Source organism: Tupaia chinensis, unplaced genomic scaffold, assembly GCF_000334495.1.
Source record: "Tupaia chinensis unplaced genomic scaffold, TupChi_1.0 Scaffold139431_1, whole genome shotgun sequence".
NCBI lineage: Eukaryota > Metazoa > Chordata > Mammalia > Scandentia > Tupaiidae > Tupaia > Tupaia belangeri.
Genome location: NW_006199316.1, coordinates 1,309,087 through 1,315,113, shown reverse-complemented (window position 1 = coordinate 1,315,113; position 6,027 = coordinate 1,309,087). Strand labels below are relative to the sequence as shown.

Below are 6,027 nucleotides of genomic sequence, written 5' to 3'. Positions count from 1 at the left end.
GCAGCTAGGAGTGATGCAACGTCCGAGTCATGTGTGTAGCCACATCTTGTGTGTGTGGTCTGGGTGGTTATGAAACAATTTGTTTTCTGACTGGATTTGGGTACAAAAGGAAAACAGTCACTTCTGTTTCATCAGAGAAGGTGGGGGCATACTCCTGATCCTAGACACAAATTCTGACTTTGTTCCGAAAGCAGAGATGTAGAATAGTGGGACCAGCAGGTGGCATGGTAGTCGCGGCGCTGGATTCTCACATGGAAAAGTCCCACCTTCCACCTTCTCTGAATTTGTCCTATCTTTTTCCATGCCCAGGCCGTGGTCATAATGTGTGCCCTTACAAAAAGAAAAATGATTTTAAAAAGAGAGAAAATGTCATGTTCTTCTTCTTTTCTAAAACCACCTATCAAACCCCACCTTTCTCCTTCCTATTCATTCATTTCTCCCTTCTCATCCCTCCCTTCTCCTTCTCTTCCTAAAAGTTTGATTCCCTCCATCAGTGGTATAATACTGCATTATGTCTGTCTTTTATGATACTTCTAGAAATCTGCTTATTTTAGGGATATGTATTAGTGCCTTCCTGCAGTGTTGTAAATATTTTAAATTACTTGAAAGGAGTATTTGGGTCTTGTTTCTTTATCTGCCGAAACATTAAGCAGAATGTGTAGCTCGCTTTAATGGATTCTATAGAAGGGACTTACTGATTTATCATGGGAAGTACTCTAGATCCCAAACATTGCCAGCTATTTTTTGTAAATGTTTTTTAGTTTTACAATTTACATTTAAGTCCATTGTTCATTTTGAGTTTGTTTTTGTAAAAGGTATAAAACAGACTGAGGTCCCCTGTAGTGAATACCTAGTTACTTCAGCATCATTTGTTGAAAAAGCATCTTTCTTCCATTAAATTTCTTTTACACCTGGGGTGGGCAGGTATCCTGGATCCCAAGTGACTGACTACATGGTTTAAGTCCCAGACCCAGCAACCTGAAAACACTCTGGGCACATGTGTGTGCATACCCAAAGTCCCAAGAGGAGACTGGAGATTGGAGGAGAAAGGATTAGAGCCTGGTCATTCTCCCAGGAGGTGATTTCTCACTTTCCCCTCTTGCTCTCTGTGTGCAGTGAGTGCATGTGACCTATAGCCAAACGTTCTTTAGATTTTGTTGGCCATATTATGTAGGCCTTTTGTTGATGCTCTTCATCAAAGTGGAGGACTTGCCCTTTATTCCTGTTTTTATTGGAGAGATTTTATCATGAACGGGTATTCAATTTTGTCAAAATTTTATCCTAAACTGAAAAAAAAAAATTATCCTATATTGAGTGATAGGACTGGGTGATTTTTTTCCTTTTTAGTCTGTTAATACAGTGGACTGCATTGATCATTTTCAAACATTGAGGTATACTTACCTCCTTGGAATAAAGCCCATTATGTGTTTTTTATAGGTTGCTGAATTCTATTTATATTTAACATTTAAATCCACAGTACATTTCGAGTTAGTTTTCATATGACATTTGTAAGCCCATTATGTGTTTTTTATAGGTTGCTGAAATCTATTAATATTTAACATTTAAATCCACAGTACATTTTGAGTTAGTTTTCATATGACATTTGTGTAGATAAGAGTACAGGCCTGAAAAAGCTTTCTTCCTAATAATAAGCACATGCGTAACTCGGGCTCCCATGTTCTCCTTGCATTATGTGTCAGCAACCCAATAGTATGTTTCATTTGTGTATCACAGGACACTTTTCAGCTGAAACTTACAGATTTCCTTATAAAAAAATTTTTTTGAGAGTTTTTTTTTTTTTTTTTTTGCTACAGGGGGCATTGTATCTCCAGAAAGACCGAGAGAGACAGAGAGACAGAAAGTGATAAACCACCCCCCAGGGGGGATGGCCACGCCGCAATCCCTTCTCCTCCATTCTCCTCTTGGGATCTTGGGCATGCACACACACACACCCAGAATGAGTTTAAGCCACCAGGTCCGGTTGACTACATGGGAGTTCAGCGATATAGCCATTATGCTAACTGCTGGTCCCCCTTATAAAAATTTAATACATGATCACTTAGCAAACTGAAAAGAACAAGATGTGAAGAACTAACATCATTGAGAATTTACTGTGTGTCTATATCTTATTCATTTTTCTATTATTCTCTCGCTATCTTCCTTTCCTACTTCCTACTGTAAAAGCTTACTTACGTTTTTAAATTGCACTCATTAGTTTAAATACATTAACATATTCAGCGGCTAAAAAAAATGTTAACAGAGCTTTACTGAGTTCCCATATGTGTTAAACACTCTGCCAAGTAGCTGATGGCCTCACAGGACCCTACCCTCAAGATGCACAGGGCTGAAAGGGGAGAAAGACATTTCAGCAATTGAAATACTAAAGTCGGGGAAGAAATGCCAAACGGGGGAAAGCACTGATTATGGAGAGAACCCAAGCAGTAGCACCAGCTTCTACTTGTGGGAAATTAGCAAAGATAGTGGAAAGGTGATGCTTGATCTGCCACTGAGGGGATGTAGGAATTTTCCAGATGGATGAGGTAAGGCGAAGACAGTCCAGGCAGAAAACACGGCTTATGCAAACACGAGAAGTCATGCGATTATGTGGTACCTTTGGAGAAGTAATTTGTTGTGCACCTGTAAGTTCTGTGAGATCAGAAATTCACCCCGTGTCCCCAGTATCAAGAGCAATGCCTGGAGCATACTTAGCCTAAGCACTAAGGAAGTGTTGGTTGGGTGGATGGATGGATACAAGGAAACAGAGAGAGGGAGGGAGGAAGGAAACATACACAAGACGGTGAGGTAAAAAGGTCCAGTGACAGAGACCCTTGTTCAAAGTCTAGTTGGGGGCTGGCAAGTGGCCTGGTGGGTTAGGACACTGAACTCCCATGTGGTCAACCATGGTTTGTGTTCTAGACCTGGAGGTTTGCTTTCTCATTTTCTCTTTCTCTGTCTCTCTAGTCAAATTAAAATAATAATAAATATTATAAGATAAATCATTCTTTTTTTTTTTAGAGAGAGAGAGATTTTTGCTATAGAGAGTGTGTGATTTCCAGAAAGAAAGAGAGACAGAAAGTGAGAAATCACCCCCTGGGATGATGACCACACCACAATCCCTTCTCCTCCATTCTCGTCTTGGGATTTGGGGCATGCATGCTCATGTGCCTGGTGTGAGTTTTAAGCTGCTGGGTCTGGGACTTGAATCACAGTCTCCTATGTGGGAGTCCAGCAATATAACCATTATGACATCTTCTGGTCCCATAATAAATAATTCTTTTTAAAAAAAGGAATATCAGCAAAGTCTAGTTGGGGAGGGACAAATATAAAAATATCTGTGATAATGATGTCAAAATGCATCATCAGGGGGACCAGCAGTTAGCGTAATGGCTATGTCGCTGGACTCCCACGTGGTCGACCGCGGTTCGCATCCTGGACCCAGTGGCTTAAAACTCACGCTGGGCGCGTGTGCGTGCATGCCCAGGATCCCAAGAGGAGAATGGAGGAGAAGGGACTGCAGCGTGGCCATCCCCCTGGGGGGTGATTTCTTGGTTTCTGTCTCTCTGTCTCTCTCTGTCTGTCTGGCGAACACACACGCCCTATAGCAAAAAAAATCCACCAGCAGGAAAAGTCCCTGAGATGTGCCCCCTCTGAAAGCAGAAGTAGAAGTCCATTTGTGCGGAGTATCAGGGGGGCTGGCAGTGAGGCCAGTACCTGGCTTAGGATGCCTGTACCTGCTCCAAACTGCTAGTTTTGTTAACAGGTAGAACTGGAGAGCAGGTTGCTGTGGCCGCAGGTGCAGCTTTGGGACTGGACCAGATAGTCTTGCTTGCTCTGCATTTGTCAGGCACTTAGCAGCCTGCACCCCTTTCTTGGAAGCAGAGGCTGACAGGCTCTGATATTACCTGTAACACGTTTTCTAGGTCAGGGGGGTGTCTGTGTGTGTGTTTATGATTGCATCTGCACACCGGTGACTTGGGGACAGCTCTTTGTACAGTGATGGGCTCCAAAGGGGGTAGGTTAACTGAAACACAGCTGAGCTATCTTTTCAAAATGTGCCCTGGTCCCCACTCCCCACATGTCTGTGTGCACACACACAAGCAGACACGGCTCTGAAAGCAGTGGCCTGGACAAGGTTGTAGGTGACTAAATACAGTTTATGCATTTCCGTTTTACTCACCTCTATATTCTGCATGATTGCACCTAAATTTTCATTTCCATCGAAGCCTACTAGGCACCAGTTATGGCCTCCCTTGATCTACCTGCTGCTATAAGGACTTCATGGAAGAAAATAACTCATTCGTTCATTTAATGCATATTTATTGATCACCAGCTATGTGCCAGGCCCTATTCTAAGCACTGAGGATGCAGTTTACATTCAGAGGGTTGGGTGCAGACAGTAAAAAAAAAAAAAAAAAAAAAAAAAAAAACCTGGTATTTTAGGTGTAAAGGCTAGTGAGACCAGCAAAGCAGATAAGAGTATTGAAGGATGGGGATAGCCTCTCTAGTAACCTGGCATTTGGATAAAGATTCAAAGAAAGAGTAAGCAATGGGAGTGTCTGGAGAGGTGCATTCCAGGCAGAGGGAATGACCAGAATAAGGACCATGAAGCAGGAGCTGCTGGACTGTTTAAGGCCAGTGTGGCCAGGCAGAAGAGGCTGGTCAGATGTGGCGGCAGGTGAGGGCCAGTCACCTAGGGCTGTAGGCCATTTGGACTTCACTGGCGTGAGATGAGCAGCCGTGGGAGACTTGGCGTGCCCTCCTCGATGTCCTGCTTTTTGGCTCCAGTATTGGGGGTAGCCTGCAGGATGAGCGGGTGTGAGAGCAGGAGACTGCAAAGCAGTGAGCTAGGCCAGGCGAACCACGGTGGTGGTGGGGAGGAGCAGTCAGGTTGAGGATGTTGTGAACGTCTTGAACCGACAGGATTTGCTGATGGGTTTGATGTGGAGAATCAAAGGAAGGAGTCAACTGTGACTTCAAGGTTTTTGGCCTGAGTGCAACTGGAGGCTGGAGTTGCCGAGATGGGAGGTCGCAGGAAGGATGGGTCTGGGGGATAGCAGGAGCTCACTTTTGAGCACGTGGATTCTGAGATGCTGTGAGTGAACAGTTGGATATAAGACTCTGGGGTTCGATAGATGGGTATGGGCTAGAGAGAGAAATTGGTAATCATAGCAATTCGATTTTTTTTGAGTTTTGTCATAGGGTGCATACTTGTTTGGGAAGGACTGGAGAAGGGATGACAGCATGACCACACTGTATTGGGGGCTCTCTGTCTCCCTCTCTCCAGTAAGCATACATATCCTCTGGCAAATTAAAAAAAAATTGAATTCATTAAAAAATTTGAGATGATTAATGACTTTTCCCCTCTTCCTGTGCCCTCCTGGTGGAACCAGGCCTGGAAGAAACGCTGGTTTATCCTGCGGAGCGGCCGGATGAGCGGGGACCCAGATGTTCTGGAATACTACAAGAACGATCACTCCAAGAAGCCCCTGCGCATCATCAACCTGAACTTCTGTGAGCAGGTGGACGCAGGCCTGACCTTCAACAAGAAGGAGCTGCAGGACAGTTTCGTGTTCGACATCAAGACCAGCGAGCGCACCTTCTACCTGGTGGCGGAGACGGAGGAGGACATGAACAGATGGGTGCAGAGCATCTGCCAGATCTGTGGCTTCAATCAGGCCGAGGAGAGCACAGGTACGAGGGCCAGCCCGCCTTTCCCGAGAGGCTGGGGGGAGGCCCCCGAAGCATTGGGCCAGGAGAGCAAGCTGGAGCGGAGCCTCCCTCTTTGGTTGTGGAGGAGCAGGCAAAGGGTGGCAGGGTGAAGGAGTTGGTCCATCCTAGAGGGTCGGGGCCCAGTTATGCTCACTTGGCAACCAGGAGATGTTGGGCATGTGATGGAGCTTGAGGCATTGGTGGTGTTTCCTCAGGGCCCTCAATACCACCGCCACTCCTCAGCCTCCTCCACCTTTCTCCCTTCCCCGGCTGGAGCTGTACCCTGTGCCCTGCGACCTGTCAGGCTACGTGAGGAGG

The 6,027-nt window shown here is 45.3% G+C and overlaps 1 pseudogene; it reads left to right on the top strand.

Moving 5' to 3' along the window:
* The first annotated feature begins 5,342 nt into the window (after positions 1 to 5,342).
* On the top strand, positions 5,343 to 5,819 carry LOC106736368 (GRB2-associated-binding protein 2 pseudogene; annotated as a pseudogene).
* Positions 5,820 to 6,027: the final 208 nt, after the last annotated feature.